Source organism: Arvicanthis niloticus, chromosome 1, assembly GCF_011762505.2.
Source record: "Arvicanthis niloticus isolate mArvNil1 chromosome 1, mArvNil1.pat.X, whole genome shotgun sequence".
Taxonomy (NCBI): domain Eukaryota; kingdom Metazoa; phylum Chordata; class Mammalia; order Rodentia; family Muridae; genus Arvicanthis; species Arvicanthis niloticus.
The window spans coordinates 15,328,825-15,348,555 of record NC_047658.1 but is presented as its reverse complement, the minus strand read 5'-3'; the positions used below and the strand labels follow the sequence as shown (position 1 = coordinate 15,348,555).

General features: G+C 39.6%; 1 long non-coding RNA gene across 4 annotated transcripts in view; it reads right to left on the bottom strand.

Moving 5' to 3' along the window:
* LOC143442008 (uncharacterized) overlaps nt 1-17,164 on the bottom strand; it is a 121,996-nt gene extending 104,832 nt beyond the window's left edge. For all 4 annotated transcript variants that reach the window (XR_013109865.1, XR_013109864.1, XR_013109866.1 and 1 more), the window contains exons 1-2: nt 17,116-17,164; nt 8,023-8,068 (exon numbers count right to left, since the gene is read on the bottom strand). This is a non-coding gene — a long non-coding RNA (uncharacterized LOC143442008). The remainder of the gene's footprint in view (nt 1-8,022; nt 8,069-17,115) is intronic.
* Nucleotides 17,165-19,731: the final 2,567 nt, after the last annotated feature.

The following is a 19,731-nucleotide window of genomic DNA, read 5'->3' as shown; positions in this document are numbered from 1 at the left end:
AATACATTTTTCAGATGATAGATAGATAAATCAATGATACCAACTTGACAATGAGATTGTCGATATGTACTGAGTTTGCACACTGTTCCATAAACACAGTTATTACATATCAGTCCAGTTTTAAATACATGATGGAGCAAGGCAGCAGCTGAATACTACCTCACAGTGGTCAGTGGTCATTCCTACCTTTATGTACAGTGCTTAACACCTATATGCATACTACTAACCTTTATACAAGCCAAAGAAAGAAACCCAGAAACCAGATCAGCTTCTTTTAGTAACAAAGGAAGAAATTACCCACATTTCACTTGTGTGAGCCATTTCTGGGGGTGTGACACAAACAGGACCCCAGATTGGGATCCCATGATAGGTGAACATATCAATTATTATCAACTAGACCAAAGTTCAACTTGGCAAACCAGTGACTTTACTGGGGTTACTCACAGAAGCAGGAATGACTCAAAGGCAGCCACTTCAACAAAAATCTCTACTGCGACATTGTTGAAGACTCATTAAAGCTCAAATCCTGCAACTCTCTGTGCAGTGTGCGGGCAGCTTGACATACCAGAGTCTCCTCCACAGGAAGCTTAGCTAATCTGAGAGCATCCTCTAGGCAGCTTTGCTTTCTATTATCTCCCTTGTGATTGTTTTCTGCTTCTGCAGTCTAGGGGAGGAGCCAGGTGTATCCCAGTTTCAGAAACTCATGGGATATGTGGGTTGTTTACTTCCTGGGGCTCATGACTTTCACCTTAGAGTGTCTCAACTTAGAAGACACTGCTACACAACACTACACTATTTCCTCCATTCTTTTTTTTTCCCCTCCGTGTTTCAAGACAGGGTTTCTCTGTGTAGCCCTGGCTGTCCTGGAACTCACTCTGCAGACCAGGCTGCCCTTGAACTCAGAAATCCATCTGCCTCTGCCTCCCAAGTGCTGGGATTAAAGGCATGCACCACCACGGCCCGGCAACCTTCCTCCATTCTTTTGATCCCTCTTCTATGGTGTTTGGAGATGGCTCATATGATGGTTCACAGTGAGCTTTGGAGACAGTGATTAGATATCCCCCATCTATAAGTAAGTATTGGGTCATTGTAACACAGCAACAGTCACTTGTTTTCAGATGCTTCACCAGTGTCTATGAATCTCTTCCATAAGTTACTTTTTATTGAAGGATGTGGCTGACAGTAATAGACAGTAATTGACAGTATTAGACAATAATACTCTCGAGTATTTTGCAGATGTGATTAGCATTATTTCATCTGTATAACTAAACCTTTATTGTGAGTGGGCAGGATATCAAACCAAGATTTCAAAGGCTACCATTTCATGACAAATAGTGGGTCTTTGAAGGTAAGCACAAGGGCATCTTGGCAGTCAGAGGCCAAGGAATACCACAAAGTCACTCCATGCAGCAAACCTCATGCAAGAGATTTATGGAGGAAAACAAAATGGCAGCTGCCTCTGCCAGTGACATCAGTAGGCTAGGCAGAAGAGAGAGTCTATAGGGTCCTTGGAGCATGTACAAGAACCCTTCTTGGTAGGTCAATGAGCACTACAGGTACCATTTAGTCCTCTAGCCCAGGGAGTTTCCTTTTGAACTAACATGCCAGCCTTTTGTAGAGGATCAGGAGATACATGTTCTTCTTTTCTGTAACTACTTCCTGCTGAAATTAGGACACTGTTACCAGAGCTGCTGACAGCTGCAATGCTAGTCAAAGGTCAGGCGTGGAGGTCAGGAAATGGAGCATTCATAAGAAGCAACTAGTTTGCTGACGCAGCTAAAGAGACAGGAAAAATACAGGCTGGACTGGTTTATGTTGTAATAAATATTTGATCATTCAGTTCCCAGGTAAAAGATACACAACTTTTATATTATAAGCCTTTAATGTACTAGATCTGGGCAGGTATCTATCTGCTAAGCTATTCAAATCTACTTTCCCATCAATAATCCCGAGTTATAACTTGCCATGTTCCATCTGGGCTGCTCTTAACTCAGTTGGTTAGCCTTCGTGGCCATGTTTTCAAGATTCTGACCTGGTGGCATCTTCTCCTCTATCCTCCTGTTGGTCTCTCCTCTAATCCCCAGCCTGGGAACTCAAAGTCCACCTACATTTCTTCTGTCCAGCTATAGGCTGTCAGCATCTTTATTCAACAAATAGTTTTTAATTAAGAAGCAAGGTTACATAGCATTACTTGGTGTGGGTACATACTCTCTCATCTCTGAGTGAAACGGGCATTGGGAGCAGTATTTAGCATTACAATACACTCCAAAAGACCAAATCACAACAGCTTTATACCAGCTTTCAGTAAGTCCAGGGCTCTCAGCCATTTGGAGCTGTTTGTAGTCTACCACCTGGATGGTGCCTGTCAGCAAATGGAAATCTGCTGAAACAGATATAGACTATGAGCAAACATTAAAGTTTAGAAACTTAAAAGAAAAGTATGCATTTGGAAGTTTTAGGCCCATAGTCTTGGTATTTTGGGGAAGGGAGGAATCCCAAAACCAGGGGAAAGAGAGATTACACTCTCAGGAATAGGCAGGTGAATAGGCTGTACATATCTGAAGTCTGTTTGACCTGTGAGAGATGGATCCAAGTCTTATGACTCCCTTGACTACCTGAAGTTTACACTAATTTTTGTTTACAAGCAGTGATAAAATTTACATATGTTAGCATTACCACCCGTAATCTCTATTGAAATATATATTATTTAAAAAAAAAAACAGCTAATACGTGTCATGCCTTCAAGTCATAGCAGAACTTTTGGATTTAAAAGTAGGAAGATTTTTTTTCTCTGTCTAGAGAGCTGGATATATAGATTTGACAGAGATGTTTTTAGCACTATAAGAAGCACGTTTTAACTCTATTACTAGAAGGCAACCAAAGGAAATTTAAAATCTTGGGCTTGTGACTGATAACAGTAATCAGTGCCTTATCAGCTTACCAGGACTCCATTGAACAATATTAAAACTCTGAACCTTCAAAGTAGAGAGGGAAAGAAATCTGAAACATATTTCATTACCTTAGATTACTTCCATATATCATTACAAATTACATTTACATATGTTACAACACTAGCTTTCACATCTTCAGATGCTTTCTTGGACCCTCAGAACTTACTTAAGGTTCCACATTCTCAGACAGTTGTAACACTTTCTTAGACACTAGAACATACTTAGGGTCTCACGGTTTTCCATCTAAGCATTTACTAGAGACACAGGTCATTTCAAAGAAAATTCCTTTAAATCTTTTTGTCTTGTTTTGCTCTCCTTTTCTGTCACAGTCAGGTAGCCTGCCTGAGTGGGGCGAAAATTTTGAAGGAACATTTTGAAGGAACTATTTAAACAAATATGTTTGGGGTCTAGAGGAGGGGGGGGGACTATAACCCAACCCCAGAGCCAACTTCCCAATAAAGTAGAACACCAGAAAACAATTTTAACATTATTCATACTCAAAAGACATTTGAATCCCTGACAAACTGAACCCAGTGACCAGAGATTCAGAAATAAATTCCAAGTCCTGGCCATCAAAATGGCCAATGCAAGGGTCATCAGTAGTGGTATCTGATGGCTAGAAGTGGCAGAGAAAGCAGAAATAAGACCAATAGACACAGGATACTGAGAGCTCACACACTCAAGGAGACAAGTCAAACACAAAACATGCATTGCCACCATAATTTGTTCCGCACCCCTTTTCGAGTCCCCTTCACCTGCGAAAGAGACACGTGAGGCAGTGTTCGGGTAGTTACTACAACGAGGCTTTATTCTTGTATCAGCTGAAGCGGAAGACACCAAGCCCGGAAAAGGCACTGCTTATATGCACCCTAGAGTGGCGTGTTCACTTCTGATTGGCTGTTCACTCATCACCCCATATCACGCCCCGGGATGGGCAGTGGCTTGGCGCACTTTTGCCTCTTGCACCTGCGCAGTTTAGTTGTTTACTTGTGGGAGCACCGGATGCCCGCGCCATCTTGTAATGGTGAATGTTATCACCGCTCGCCGCGGCTCCTAACAATAATTCATTCATTCACCTCAACCTGACCCATTTCTATCTCAGCCTTCATGTTTCCCACCAGTAATACAGACTCATTCATATCCACAAAACCTTCTAAACAATGAGAACCAGGTGGGTAAGTGACCTTTCTTCCCCACTCCCCACCCTGTATGGAAGTGAAAGAAAGTATAGTTAGATGACAAGAAGCTTAGAGTGGGGTTTTGAGTGTCTCATACTCATAGATGCACATGAGAGGCTAGAAACAGAAAAGATAGGTCAGGTCGTGTGATTTTGAGAAGAAGAAGGGAATGGGCAGAAAGCCTGGGGTCAACAAGATGGGGAAGTGAAGAAAAAAAAGGATCTTCCCACATTGGTTAGGAAATCCCTCCCCAGCAAGGGGGCAGGATAGGTTGGTATCACTCAGAAGGAGTGGGTAAGAAAAAGATGTCCCAAAGGACACAACTAAGTGGTAAGGTTTAGTGAGGTTGGTAAGGTTGTGCTCTTATCAACAGTGGGGAAAATGAGAAGGGGAGGTAAGTTCCCCAAACTCTATTAGGACCAAGTAGTTACCCTATGGAAGAGAAGGAAAGAGATGTCCAGAAGGAAGGAGATGGTTGGCTCTGATACTATGATGATTCCCAGGGGCTTCTTGTTAGAGATGGCAATGGTCAGGCCAAAGTTGGCTACAGGATGATCTGGGCCTGATTTCTCCCATGCTGTAAGGGACATGGAGACAGGAAACAGTCCAGTGTTCTTTTTGGTGGCATCTTAGATATGGCTGAGGTAGTTTGCAAGGGCTGGAACAAGCGGAGGAGGCCCAGTGACCCTCCTTAGTGCATATGAAGCAGGGGCCTAGAAGGTTATCAGGCTTTGGGAGGTGAGGAAACCTGAGAGTTACTATGGTCATTTTAAAGGCCTTAGCCAAATGAAGCCTTTTTGTTTTTAGGCTTTTTCATCCTTCACCTTGAAGGGCACCACTAAGTCCTCTGCCTGTGAGGTCCCTTCTCTAGGCATTTAAGTTTGACCCAAATATCAATGTATGTCACAGGAGTTGCTTTCCATCTAGGATTTCAGGATCCAGATTGGTATATTGTAAGAAGGCCTTTGTAAGCCAATATGGGTATTGAGATAGGTTTTAATATTTATCTGGATGAGTTCTTGGATTTTTTTTATAATTTAACATTTTAAAGGCAGTCTTACAGAGAACAGGCAGGAGGCAAGTTGTAAATTGATGCCAAGCTAGAATGTCACCCTTGACACCAAGTATTATAGTTCCATTAGGAATCTTTGTCAGGGATACCCCCAGTCCATACTGGGTGGGCAGCATTAGTTTGGTAATCTTTGACTGCATGTACTCTAGCCAGCTACCACACTCACCTGCACTCCTCAGGAATAAGGTTGTTGATGAGAATCATGTAAATGTCATGAAAGGTGAGTTGTAAGATGAGGTAATATATTTTCTATTTGAGGGAGTTTGCTTACTGAAGAGGGGACAGGTAGGCTGACCAAGCAGACCATCCCAGAAACCTCCTACAAGGGGAGAACCATGATCACATTAGGCCTGGTTAGGTTGGGTAGGCAGAGCTAGAGACGGTCCCACGGTGAGCAGGAGTGAGTAGTGGGAGGACTCAGAGCTGCCAGTGGGCTGAAAGTAGTAGCAGGGGGAATTAATTCAAGCTGCCCATGAGGGCCATAGAGATACAGAGAGTTTGAAGCTAGTAGGAGAGGCTCATTTGCTGGATTGAAAGTGATTTGGGCTTCATACTTAGGAGTAGCTAGATGGAGGAAAAGGAAAAACAAAGAACAGTCTTTTGATGGAGATAAGAGAAAGCAGGAATGTAAACAATCTCTTCACATTTCACCAATTGAGACAAGAGTCTCAAATAATATTGATATCTAGGGTGTCATTAGGTGATCATTTGGATTGATTATCTAAGGTATACTGAGGCCAAATTTAGTTGCCAAAGTGGATATAATCCTGGGGTCCTTCAGCTTGAGTGGAGAGACTGGAGGGTTTTGAAGAATCCTCTCAAGAGGGCATGAGAGGGTACCAATGACATGGATGAGAATGGAATGGAGAAAGTCAGCAGAAGCCTGAAGAGGGCATCCCCAGGAGTCAGGGAGGACTGAATGAGACCAAGCCATTTAGTAAATTATCACACCACTCAACAGTGTCCAGGGCTAACCAAGGAGGAGGTAGAAAAGGGAGCAGAGAGGGAAGGTTGAACTATCCCAGTAGGGTTTAAGAAAAATGCAAGATTGTAGCGGGGAGGTGGGGAAGAAGACGGCCAGCCATATCCATAAAAACCCTGGCTGTAGGTAACGCTGCCTCCAAGAGTACCAGAGGGGGTCAGGACACTAAATAGGTCACTTCCTCAGACTCATAGTAGCATTTACTTCAGCTAAAAGGGAAACTTACCAAATTAGCACTGGTAGATGGAATGTCAAGCATTCAGTGAACCAGAAGGTGAGTCTGTTGTCAGTGGACTGGAGATGAGGGGTAGGGTCCTAGTGCAGCTTAGGCTCCAAGAGGGAGCACAAGCAATGGGAGAGCCTACCCACATCACAGAACCAATATAAGAGTTTTTCTGGTACAAGGCCATCTTGGCAGTCAGGAGCCAAGAAATACCACATGTCACATCATACAGCAAAGTTCACATGAGAAATTGATTGGAGGGAAGAACATAATGGCAGTTGTCTATGACTGAAAACAGACAGCACTAGGCTGGGTGAAGCAGCAGATTTTTATGGGGTGTTTGAAGCATACACAGTGAGCTAGTGGAGTATGCATAGTAGAAAAGTACAGTTAATTTTAGAAGTATTGATTGGTTGTTAACCCGAAGTCATGATGGTGGGGATTCCAAGTCCCTGGTTTGGTGACAGGTCTGGGGCAGGGTTGATTTTCCACTAGCTTGTTAGCCAGCTTGGGTATTTATTGTAAAGACACATTGTTGAGCATTTCAAATAGATATAAACTGATCATGAGATACAGGAACTAAGAGAATTTTGAAAAAAAAAAGACATTAATTAAGGATCTATTAGAGTATGCAAACATTCTGGCTCTTATATCAGCTGTATAGTTTCCTCATCCTGGGGCACCTTCTTAAAGCCTTCGTGAATCCCCTACTCCCATGGTCTTGGTGAGGATAGATCAAGATGCTTGAGTTAATTCATGGCCAAGAAGGAAAGACTATACCAGAAGGAAAGACTATATCACCCTACTAAGAGCCTGGTAGACTCTAGGTCTGAACTGCACTTATAGTCACTTCCGCTGTTTTCCCTCATCAGTTGTACCCGTCAATAGTGGGATCATCATATTAGATGAACAATCTCCACCCCCTAGCATACTTTTGTTTTCAGTAGAGAAACTTATACAGTTTACCTAGGAGAATTATTGTGCTTGTATAAAACAAAGTTGATGGGTTTTGCATGCACTGTTTTATCTCCATATCCACCAACCACTGCTCATTGCCCCTGGTGCTTTGGGAGGTTGCCATGAATGATAGTCATCTTGGCTCCAGTATCCATCAAAGCGGCTCCTGCTTCATAAAGATCATGTCCCATCACTGCACTCAGAAATACCACTAAAGTCCCATACCAGTCTCTAGGTCTTTGCTGAATTAATTTCTTTTTTAACTCTCCTGTGAACACAGTTATGTCTGTTTGGTGAACTGAAGATCACCCCCGCCTCCCAAGCACAGCTTCCCTCATTCCCAGCTCCCTTAGAAATGTCTTCCATTTCCTGATTATTCATGAGAACCCCAGATGGCAATGACAGAGTATTTCAGCAGCACATTTGAGACAGTTCATTAGGGGCTGATTTCCCTCATATTGCCCCAGGAAATCCAGCCTTTCGCTTAAGAAGAGATGGGTAGAGTTATATTCCTCAATTTCTCTGCCTCCACAGCATTCAGACTGACTCCATCTACCCTCATCATCCCCAGCTAGGTTGTGACAAGTTCTTTCATTGCTTATTTAAAACAAAACAAACAAAACTTTCCGTAGTCAAGTGTATCAAGTGTTTTCTGTTACCTGATTGACATAGTTTCTTCTGTTGATTCATTATTAAGGCCCCTGTCTGAAAAACAAAAACAAACAAACAAAACCCTTATAACCCTGGAAAAATCATAAGATATTTCATAGGACTGAGGAGAAAAATGGCATCCCAGAATATAGCAGACACTGAAGCAATCTTTTAGAGCAGTGATAAGGAAATTCCCAAACAGGGGCCAACAGATACTATCTCCATCACATTTAATTCTTCCAAAGGAAAGAAAAAGGCATTTGAGTACTAAAAACACATGTGTAGGTATAAAACTCCACAGAAAATGTAGAACAATGTTCAGTGGTCTAATATTTATTTTAAATGTAGTATGTAAACTACAAATGCCTGCAGTATATAAGCAAAATTATGAAGTAATAACAATTGATTAAAATGAGAGCAGATAGGCAGTCTGGAAAGACATAAAATAAGATAGTAGAACACTCAGTGTGGGAAGAATGCTATACAAATGCATGCTTTCATTATATCTTCTTTTTGTTTCTCTTGTCTTTATAATTACTTAGTTGCTATTATTTTTAAATTGTGTGTTATAATCAAAAGGTGTATTTATAAGTTTTGTGGTATCTAAAGAAACAAAAACTTAAATAAACAATCAGACTAACACGAGAAACGAAAATATACCATTAAAAAAACCACTACTATAGCCATTAAAAAAGACAATAAAAAGAGCAAGAAAAAGAAATAAATTACAAGACTGAAAATATAATATAATGAAGTGTGATGTACAAACTGACTAAATGCATCCGTTTACATGGTTTCAAATTCTCTAACTAAATGACATGGAGTTGGTGAGGTGATGTAAGGCAAGAATCTTACTATATGACATCTATACAAACTGACCACATGTCTGAGGGTACACACAGAATCAAAGTTGAGAGTCTGAGTAAGATAGTTCACATAAATGAAACCAGAAGGAGATAATCAGCAGACACAGTCCCATAAGAGGAAATAAAGTAAGTCAAGGGCAGTGAGATAAGACAAGGAGGATCATTGTGTAATGACAAAGGGTTAATTTGGTAGTAATAATAACATTTTTATGTATGGGTGAAACAAATATAACAAGACTCACATATAAAGCAAATGTTATCAGACCAAAGGGAAATATAGACATTGGTACAATGCTGGTTCGGAGCTCTAAAATCCTATGTCCAGAAACATACAGATCTTCCCAGCAGAAAATCAACAAGGTGCAGCAGACCTTAAGCCTAGATCAAATGAACTTAACTATCACCTACAGAGCACCCCATTCAATGGCTGAACAATGCAGTCTTCTCATTGTTGGCAGGGGCAAGACTTGGTTTTGAGAGATACTTTGGATTGCTGTTTAGTACTAAAACGATTGCCTGTAAGTTCTGAGTCACTTTGCTGAGGTATCTGACCTGCCTGTCTGAGTTCCTCTGAGGCCAATCTCTGGCATTTGGCACCTCATAGTAAAACAGCAGGGATTAAGTAAAGTAGCCTTTGTTCTAGCTCTGCAGGAACTGCAAGCTCTAACTCCCAGCCTGCTAGTTGAAGTCACAGGAAGAAAAAGGGAACACCTTGAAAAGTAATTTAAGCCTTAATTTCAAAGTTCTCTCTAAAAGTTCTTCTCTTGTTCTCTAAAAAGTATTTTGGTCATCCTGATAAGCCCTTAGAAACTGTAATCACGGGAGTGTTCAGGAATTGGGTTTAATGCCTTGCTTGTTCTTTGACTATTTGTGTTTATTCTTTTGCTTGTTCCTTGACTACTTGCACCTTATTGTATTGCCAGACCCTCAACCTAGAACTGACCATAATATATGCATGTAATTAAAATGGTATAAAAGCAAAAAGGAGGAAGGGGGATGGAATAGAGGATTCTAGGGAAAGGAAATGGGGAAAGAAGGATGGCATCTGAAATGTAAATAAATAAAATATCCAATTAAAAAAAGGTGAAGGGTCTGCGGCATCTGCAAATTTGGTGTGAAGAAAGGAATGTCAAGAAGTTTCCTCAACTTGACCCAAAGCATAGGTAGATCTGCAGGTGCTGGCAGTTCCTTGGAGGAGTGAGGGAGACTTGTAGATTCATTTTGATCACCAAAATAAACATGTAATATTTATATTTTTTTGAAAAAGCTCTATAAGAAGGTTCTCTCTAAAAAGTTCTCTTTGCTCTCTTCCTCTCTGAATCTTGCTCTTTTCTGCTCAGATGTAACAATAATGATGCCTTTACCCCCAATGCCATGCAGTGTAATCTTTTCTAGTCTTCTGTACCTTTTCTAGGAGAATAGATCATGCGGTTTATCCAAGTATCCCCTTTTTACTTTACAAAAGTTCACTAGAAGTTCAAACATAAATTCAAGTCACACATCTAATAAGAAGTATACAACAGAAAATGTTTACATAAACATCCATTAAGAGTATTATCTAGCTAAGCATTCATTATCTGTCATTAGCTCTACAGGTTCATGGAGAGTTAAAGACCATAACTAAGTTATAATTAAAGTTTTGTATAGATAAACACAGTCAATATTTTATCTTCTGTCCTTGTGCATATAGTAAATCCTTAGTTCCCTTTTAATGACCTTTGGTTAATTTTTTACAACCTCTTGAAATGTGCTCTAAGTTGTAAATGCCTGCTTTCTATCTCTGAAGCAATTAACTCATGATACTTGAAGACTGGCACAGTTCTTATTGTAGTTATGACAACAGAAAGGACTTAATAGCAGTCCTAGTATAAAAGATCTTAATATACTAATATAATTTTAGGAATTCTTATAGAATCATCATTAAGAATTAAGAAATCATCTATATGTCTATATAGCATCACTACAAGACAGTACACCTGTACACCTTTGTTGTTCTGCAGAAATCTTCTCAAAAAGGTGGGCTAATGCATAGTGGTTGTTATATATAGTTAAAAATAACAGGAAGAGCATATTAATATCAGGAATCTTTCCTTAGATCTAATCTCCACAGCCTTGCTCTAAAGAAGCAAATCAGTCATAGATTTACAATCTAAAATTAAATGATTAGGGCCACATTTAAGTGGGTAAGAGATCCCTATAATAAAAATCATAGGGTCTGGTGAGGGGTTTCTTTGGTTAAGGAAATTGTTGTTCTTATAAAAAACTCAAATCCAGCTTTCGGCATGTAACTTGGGTGGCTTAAAACTAACTATATGGTTACAACTCCAGGGGACCCAGTGTTATCTTCTGACTTCCACACACATTGGACTCATGTGCATGTACACACACACACACACTTTAAAAAATTTATGACTCTCAGTGAAGGGGAAGTGGAATTTAGATGGGGTGAAGGAATAGTGGGGATTAATGGAGCCAGAAAGAGTGAGTGGGGTGGCAGATGGGAGGAGAAGGTAGAAGGAGAAATGTGGGGAGGCATAACTAACAGTAAAGAACTTTGAGAAAGTCACGTGGCAATATGTTGCATTTTAACATTATTTCTGTTTGCTTATTGTTCTGTTTTCTCTAAGGGAGTATCAGATCATTTTACTCATTGTGTTTTTTATCAGAATTTGTTTACATAAAACTTACTACTTTGATTTGTTTTATAAGATAAATATAAATAATATGAATAAATATATATTATATAATATAAATAAAGAGAAAGGGAAATAATCATAACAAACTGGGAATGGTGACTCATGTCCATAATCACAGCACTTAGGAGCCTGAGGCAGGAGAATCACTGTGAGTTCAAGGCCAGCCATGCTACAAAGTAAGATTCTTATTTAAAAAAAAAAAAAAAAAAGATAAAACAAGCAAAATAACCAAAACATTGAAGCTTATGATAGTGTGGTTCTTTTATGAATGACTCTAAATAAACTTACCAAGAGAAAATATACAGAACCTACAATTGATCAGGTAGAAGGGACAGATAAAACTTTATACTCCTAGGGGATACCCTTTCTTCAGAGAAGGTTGTGAAATAAGGTTTGATTTGAAGTCAAAATAAGCTGCCACTTATAATCTTACTGCTATAATATCAATATCCTCCTGCTGTCATATACATATCAAGTAGCTAATGCCACAAAAAAAATCTATGTGAGACAAGCCATTGCTAAATTCTGTTGCTTAAAGTCACATTCATTCATTATATAGATCAGTGATTCTCAGTCTTTGGAGTCACTTATCAGATATCCTGCATATTAGATATCTATGTTATAAATCATACCAGGAGCAAAATTTTAGTTATGAAGTACCAATGAAATAATTTTACAGTTGAGAGTCACCACACATGATGAATTGTATTAAAGGGTCACAACATTAGGAAGGTTAAGAACTACTGATGCAGATGCAAGGATGTGTGGATGTTGCTAAGGAATGAAATCATTGAATAGTTTAGACCAAAAGCAAGCCCAGATTGAACTCTGTACTTCTTTCCTTCTGTCTCCCATTTATCTGTAATTTGTACTCCATAGCCTGCCTGTTGTCTTTTGATGTGTGTGTGTGTGTGTGTGTGTGTGTGTGTGTGTGAGAGAGAGAGAGAGAGAGAGAGAGAGAGAGAGAGAGAGAGACAGACACAGACACAGAGACACAGAGACACAGACAGAGAGAAAGAGAGAGATCTGTCTCTATCCTGTTGTTTGTATGTGTTGCCTGCTGTTAACAAAACGTTTTGTCCATATTTATTGAACAGCACAAACAATAAAGTATGAGAATGGAATGAAAGTTCCTTTTCTACAAAAATCCTTAACAGAGTTTTACAAGAAAATAATTTACTTTACCGACCCAGAATAGCACTCAACAAAACCACACACAGATGTTATCAACTTACATCCACATGTGGCTTTCAACATTCATGGAATTGTAGTTGTGTAAGGTTTTTCTTTTTTCAACTGTTGGGTATTTTCAGCATATGACTTCTACAACACACACATGCACACATACATTCTTCTGGGTCAATGGTGTATGCATATACATAGTTCAAGATTGAAGCTATACATCTACCTTAGGTTGTAAAGCTTACTAAATGTGAAACCCAAGGCAAATTATGATTGGCTACATTGTTTTTTAAAGGTGGATAAACTTAAACAGGTTGAATCAAAAGTAGGACATCAAATTAAATTTAGTTTTAAATGATCTCAATGTGTATTATTAACTTGCTTGCAAAGTACAGCAAAGGCTTAGTCTCTTCAAAGTCAAGAGATATTTTTAGAACAAAATATTCTACAGAATGGTCTGCTGAATTCTTTGGAGATGTCTCTGCCATTTGTTTCACAGTCTTCAGGAACAAGCAGATTACCCATATTACTTCTTCAAAGCAGTTGACAGAGAGCCAAGGAGGAAGAGCCATTTATACACGTGTGGTTGAAACTCTTTTTGGATTGCATCCATCATTATCCTAATGGTTTAAGCAAATCATGTGGCTAAACAGAATCAAGAGGTAGAAAAGTATCCCTGGGTCCCAGTCAAGGGACACTGCCAAGTTCCAGGACAAAGAGTAGGATCCTGGGATTCTATTAATAGGCAGCAATAAAGACTCTCCTTTTATAGTATCAAAATCCTCCAGTTATAGGGACTTCTCTTTTATATCCTTTATCACAAACATGTGTGACTGTGTTTGAGTTTTTTTCTTCTCAGAAAGGCCTTAAGACCTGCAACCTGGGCTTCATTTGTATTGCAACATTCTGCATCAGGAGTAGAGACAGTTTGGACATTTGGAGGACAAAATGAGGGCCCACCTCTCCTTTTTCTAATAATTAGAGATGTTTATTATGAATGTTGTATGTATCTATAATTACATTATTTACACACACACACACACACACATACACACACACACACACACACACAGCGAGCCTAATCCTTGTCAGCCTAGCAGCTATATCTAACATCACTTGAATCAACCAAAGTTATTTTCCTCCATGGAGCTGTCTCTTACTCTCTGGTACTTATCTCTTGGACAGTCATGTTTATTGCTTTTCATGAATTTGAAACTGCCCTTCACCATCTTCCTTCATGCTTTCAAACTGTGTTTATTTAATGAATCTACAGCATTACCTGAGGTTAGATACAAACTTTTAATGGCCCCCTTTCTCCCATGAAGAGTTAGAGAGGATTTAAACAATGTCTAACAAATGCGCCTTGGAAATCTACTATATAAAAGCAAATGGCCTGAGTTTTCTCTTATTTTAATTACATGGCTTGGTAAGTAGAGTAGTGATTCAAGGCCAGAGTTTCCAGGCTGACCTTACATGTTTCTCCTGTAATTTGCAGCTAATAGTCCCTTTGTGCTATCAGAAAGGAACATGTCATCTAGAGATTTTTCTATAAATGATATACACCACATGTTAGAGACTTGTCTTCTACTGGATAAATTTCATCATTACAGAGCTGCCTTCCAACTTCTCAGCACTGGGGATCAAGGTCCAGTTTCAAGCACAGATGCACCCAAATAGTCCTTAAAAAACAGCGCTTCCCAATTGCCTACAGACAGAGCTATTAAAAGCAAAGGCTGTTTTCAGGTACAGCCAGTTGTTGTAATGAATAAGAATCCGGAATCCCCCCCTCCCCCATCCCCACCCCCACCCCACCCACCTCTATCCCCCGCCCCCCCCCCCCCCCAAGGCTCATATATTTGAATGCTTACGGAATGGCACTATTTAAAAGGATTAGTCTGTGTGCCTTTGTTGGAGTAGGCTTTGTTGGGGCGGGCCTGACCTTTTGGAGTAAGTGTGTCACTGGGGTGGGATTTGGTATTTTAGAATTCCAAGTCAAGCCCAGTGGCTTTCTCTTCTTGCTGCTGCCTGCTGATTCGGATGCAGAACTCTCAGCTACTTCTCTAGGGCCATGTTTGCCTGTGTGCCGCCATGCTTCCCAGCATGCCAAGAATGGATTACACTTTTGAAACTGTGAGCAAGCCCCAATTAAATGCTTTCATTTATACAAGCTGCTCTGGTCACGGTGTCTTTTCACAGTAATAGGATATTGACTAGGACACACCAATCCTGGGTATATGTGAGGAGCTGTACAGTGTAGTCTGAGGAGCACACTCAGCTTTTTTTCATTAAGGATGAGCTGGAGTCTCAATCTGGGTAAGATCTACTTACTGCTGTCAGGAAGATTAAGATGCGTTGTTTAAAAGGCTTGGCACATAGAAGGAAGTGCTAAAAAATTAGTGGTCCTAATTATGAGTTATCGTCGTTCCCAGATTCTAAACTAAACCAAAGTCAAGCTTATTTTTTCTTCTTCACTTCACTCCCAAGTGTCGTCTACAACTAAACACTTTCTTTCACCCAAAATTAAAGGTATCATGAAACCCAACCCTTCAGTGTGTACTCTTGCACATTTCTAACTCTGAAATAAAGGTTTTTCCAGGAACATGTTGGCGGGAACTCCACCCAGAAACAGCACATGTGTTGAGTATCCTCGCACTCTCTTTTACCCTGAGGTTGATGACCAGCATGAATACTCTGAACTCATTTAAGCCAGTCTTTGATCCAGTTACTATTTTCTCCTAAAGACTGGTCCTTGGGCCTTTCAAAAAGACATGGCCACTCAGCACATAGGGAAATGAAAGAGAGTGGTTCTGGGTGAAGTCCATTCATGCTGTCTTGGCCTTGCCTACTACTTACTCCAGAACTGTTTCCAGTTTCCCAGGTCATTGCATAAATCCAGTCAGTGGGACCTGAGGCTTTCCAAGGTGCCTTATTCCTCTCTCATTACATGTCTTATGTAGGAAACAGGAGAAACCCAGAAAGGATTTTGCCAAAAATAAGTGGCTGCAAGAATCGGGACAAATTTTGCAAAAATAAATAAGTAAACAAAAGTAAGTGCTCCCTCATGATCTTCTTTATTTATGATGAAGAATAAGAAAAATGTAATATGAACCCATAGATATTGCTGACCTATTGCGTTGAAGGACTGTATTCAAACTCTGGCCCTCCTTATGTGGCTTTGGTAAGGTAACTTTTCTGAGTGTGGATTTTATCCATTGCTAAATGGGTCAATTAAAAAAAATTCAATCCCATTTATGTAGTTATTAAGAATATGAAACCAACAGATTTTAAAGTCACAGCACCTGGACCATTGTAGTTCTTTATTCAGATGGTTTTGTTGTTGTTGTTGTTGTTTTCTCACAGCTCTATGTTGGGTGGAATCTGAGGCCAGGTAAGCTTTTAGGTGTCTTCTGGCTCATGGTGGGGGACAGAGAAGGGTTAATAACGTGTGCTGTGCATTGCCATCCCTTTCTAAGACTTCATGTTCCTGAGAAAGGGTAAGACTGGGTTCTTTATTTAAGAAGATGCACTGTAAGATCTAGCTGAGCAAACCTACCCTAAATAGCTCTTTTTTCTTGGACACATTCATGGCTTCAGAAAGGCAAAGTTTAACATATGTCTCCTACTAATGAGCATAGGTATGTCATTGGTATATGCACTCATGTTTCTATGTTTACTGATCCATTTGTGGGATGCCATCACCCAGCTCTCAGATGACGTGGATAGAACTCAGGTTATCTTTTTAGGTGCACACACCTTTCAATTTGATCTTTCACTTATTAAGTTAGAACATAATTACTCTCACAAATTTCACCCCAACACATTTTTTGTAAGATATACCTGATGTTATAGAAGCAACAACGATGTAAGCATTTCTCAATGTTAGAATGAAATACAAGGCACCCTGAAGAATTCCAGTGTGAGGACTTGTTCAGCTTATTGATTGGTAATGTGTCTGGTAATGTCTGAATGTTTGTTTCTTTACTCATAAAATAAGAACAGAAAAAATTTCATCTATTCATGTCCTTAAAAAAACAAACTGCCAAAAATGTTGGTAAGGATGGGGTGGAACATCATACCCTGCTGGTGGGAATATAAATTATTCTAGTCACCAGTGTGGGTACCCAAAGGTATTTAAGTCAACATACAGTAGAGATACCAGTATGTAATTGTTTATAGAAATTCTAGTCACATTGTCCAAATTATGAGATCAGCCTAAATTTGATGTTTTCTCTCATATGTGAATCCTGGATTACATATTATAACTGTATAATATGGAAGTAAAAGTCAGATTAGGACAAGAAAAGGGTCCAACAGAAGGGGAAAAGAAGAGAGTAATAAGAATGAAGATACTACATACCTGAGTCAGAACATGAAGAAATAAAGCTGGTACTCACCCAGAAGTTTCATCCCTGTGGGGTAACTTTTATAGTGTTGGAAGGTGCTATGCAATCTACCAGAGAAAAAAGGTAATCATTAACTTTACAAAGCTGTGAGCCCAGCAAACTATTATAATGACCTGCCTGGCAAGACATGCCCACTGATGCAATAGTGGCACGAATACCATACCAGCAAACAAGACTTTCTGATTGAATTTAAGTCTTTCTCTACAAGATGAAACCTGTACCTGGTACCACTATCAGGCCAAGAATCTATGGCTAGATAGGTCATAGGCCTGAGGGAAGAGCCTGTTATTGTTATTCTACTAAATGGATATAGTATTAAACCAACTTTTAAAGACTTATCATTATATCCATAGGTTAATGTAACTGTCAACCCTCATAAGAAAAGCTTATAGATTTAGACAGTGATTAACATAGAGACTCACAATTGCTCAAACTGCAGAGAATAAGAGAATGTGGATTTTCATCCTTAAATAGGATGTCTATATCATACACAACCTCTACTGAGGCAGAAGAACCATTGTGGAACAGGAGGCAGAAAAACTAGAAGAGCCAGAGATGGTGAAGGTCAAGGAAATTAGCATCTTCCAAAACCAGCAGGGAAGCTGTATATATAAACTCACAGTAGTTATGGCAGGACACACAAGTTCTCCAGAAGCTCAAGAAAGAACAAATAGCAGCATGGAGAAGGGAGGAGGTCGCACAGATCCTCTTTTAGCCAGGGGGCTATTGGTAATTGATAGTTGCTGAGAGAATACTCGGTTTTCTTTAAAAGTGTAGTCCCTGGTAAGCTGACAACACTCCAGTGAAAGACTACATATTCAAGAAGATATAAACAGTACAAATTAGACTTGAGAGATGCAAAACAAATGAAAAAGAAGGACACAAAGTTAGATGAGAAAGGAAGAAGGGTTAGATATGGGGAGAGTTTGGAGCAGGTGAATATGATCAAAGCACATTGTATAAAATTCTCAAAGACCTAATAGAAAAGTTTTAAAAATAGAATGACTATGATCAAAGTATATGCCCTACTTGAGTGGAAAGGTGTTTATGTGTAATGAATGTACACTAATAAAAAATCTAAAATATGTATGGAATTATAGTACATAATTCTGTAGCATCCCTGCTACAGAAGAAATATGCAAATGGAATCCAAGCCATTGTGCAGGAGGAGAGATAGGCACATAACACATGGCAGCCTCACCTCAGGGCTCATAAAGAAAAGTGCGGTAAGTCAGAAACTTCTTTTTCCTAGTGTCTCATGCTTGTACTGGTCCCTGTGAATCATGCCCAGGAAATATGGTCTTCTGAATCTCTGCTATAAAGATATCTACATTTCTATGCATATCTTGCTATTCTTACTAGGAGTAGTGCCTTTTCTCAATTGACTCTTAGCAAAGGCCATTACATCAAAGAAGATAGATTATAGCTCTCGTTATCATAGCAGAAGATAATTATTATTCATGTAATAAGTATGTATGAAATATCAGTTATAAAGGATGAGCAAAGCCTAACCATCCCAGAGCCTATAGACCAAGAATGAGAGATAAATACTTTCTTGTGACTAGGGTATTGTAGACAGCAGAAATGTTCCACACCATGGAAATCTGGGGTTTCAGTGTGTCTCCTAGAGAGCTATAACCATGTAAGAATACAGGTCAAAGGTGTAAGGCAATTTCATGAAGTCTCACTTACTTTTGGATATCAACAAGAAGTAGGCAAAGTTGGTCAGGAAGTTATGTGAAGGAGGGATATGTTTGAAAACACACACACACAATGACAGGAGAAGATATATATGTATATATATTTGTGACAGAGCAAAGACATATAACTTAAAGTAACTCAACCAAAGGTATTTAAATGTTGGAACAGGCTGTGTTATCAGCCCTTAGCCTCAGTCTCATCTTGATCATCATCATAAAGATTGTTAAGTCTTGCAAAGGCCCCTAAGCAGTGTGGTGATTGGAACATGACCCCTGAAGTGAGCACCTTCTGAGTTTAAACCTTTGTAGTAGTGATTCCCTGCTGTGTGACAGTGGCCATGTGATTTTCCATATTTAAGACTCAGTTTCTTTATAAAACAGAGACACAACCAGTTCTCCCATATAAATGGCTCTGAGGGCTAAATAAGATAATGCATATCAAAGAGACTGCACAAAGTTGGCATCAGTAATATGGAATCACCCATGCAATCTGCTATTTTAGACCTTCTTTCCCGAGTAAAAACTCAGAAAGCTTTCACATGGGATTCAGTACTTTCGATACGTTATCACTGTCCACAAGTGTTCCTGAAGATCCAAGTGGTGGAGGCTTGTTATTACAGGCAGAAGGATTAGGGGGTGGTTGGAAACTCAAATAACAGGCAAGCCTTTAGGTCATGAAGGAATGCCCTTAGAATTAGTTTAAGATTTAAGTGTTCTTTATACTGCCTTTCTGGATTCACGTATGATAACCTTGCTGGGAGAGCTCCCTCAGCATGCTTTGAGACATGACCCTTGATCCACAACCTCCTGTGATGCATCTCAGTATGAAGTGATCCAGTGATGGCGGCACCAAGGCCCATAGCATTTGTT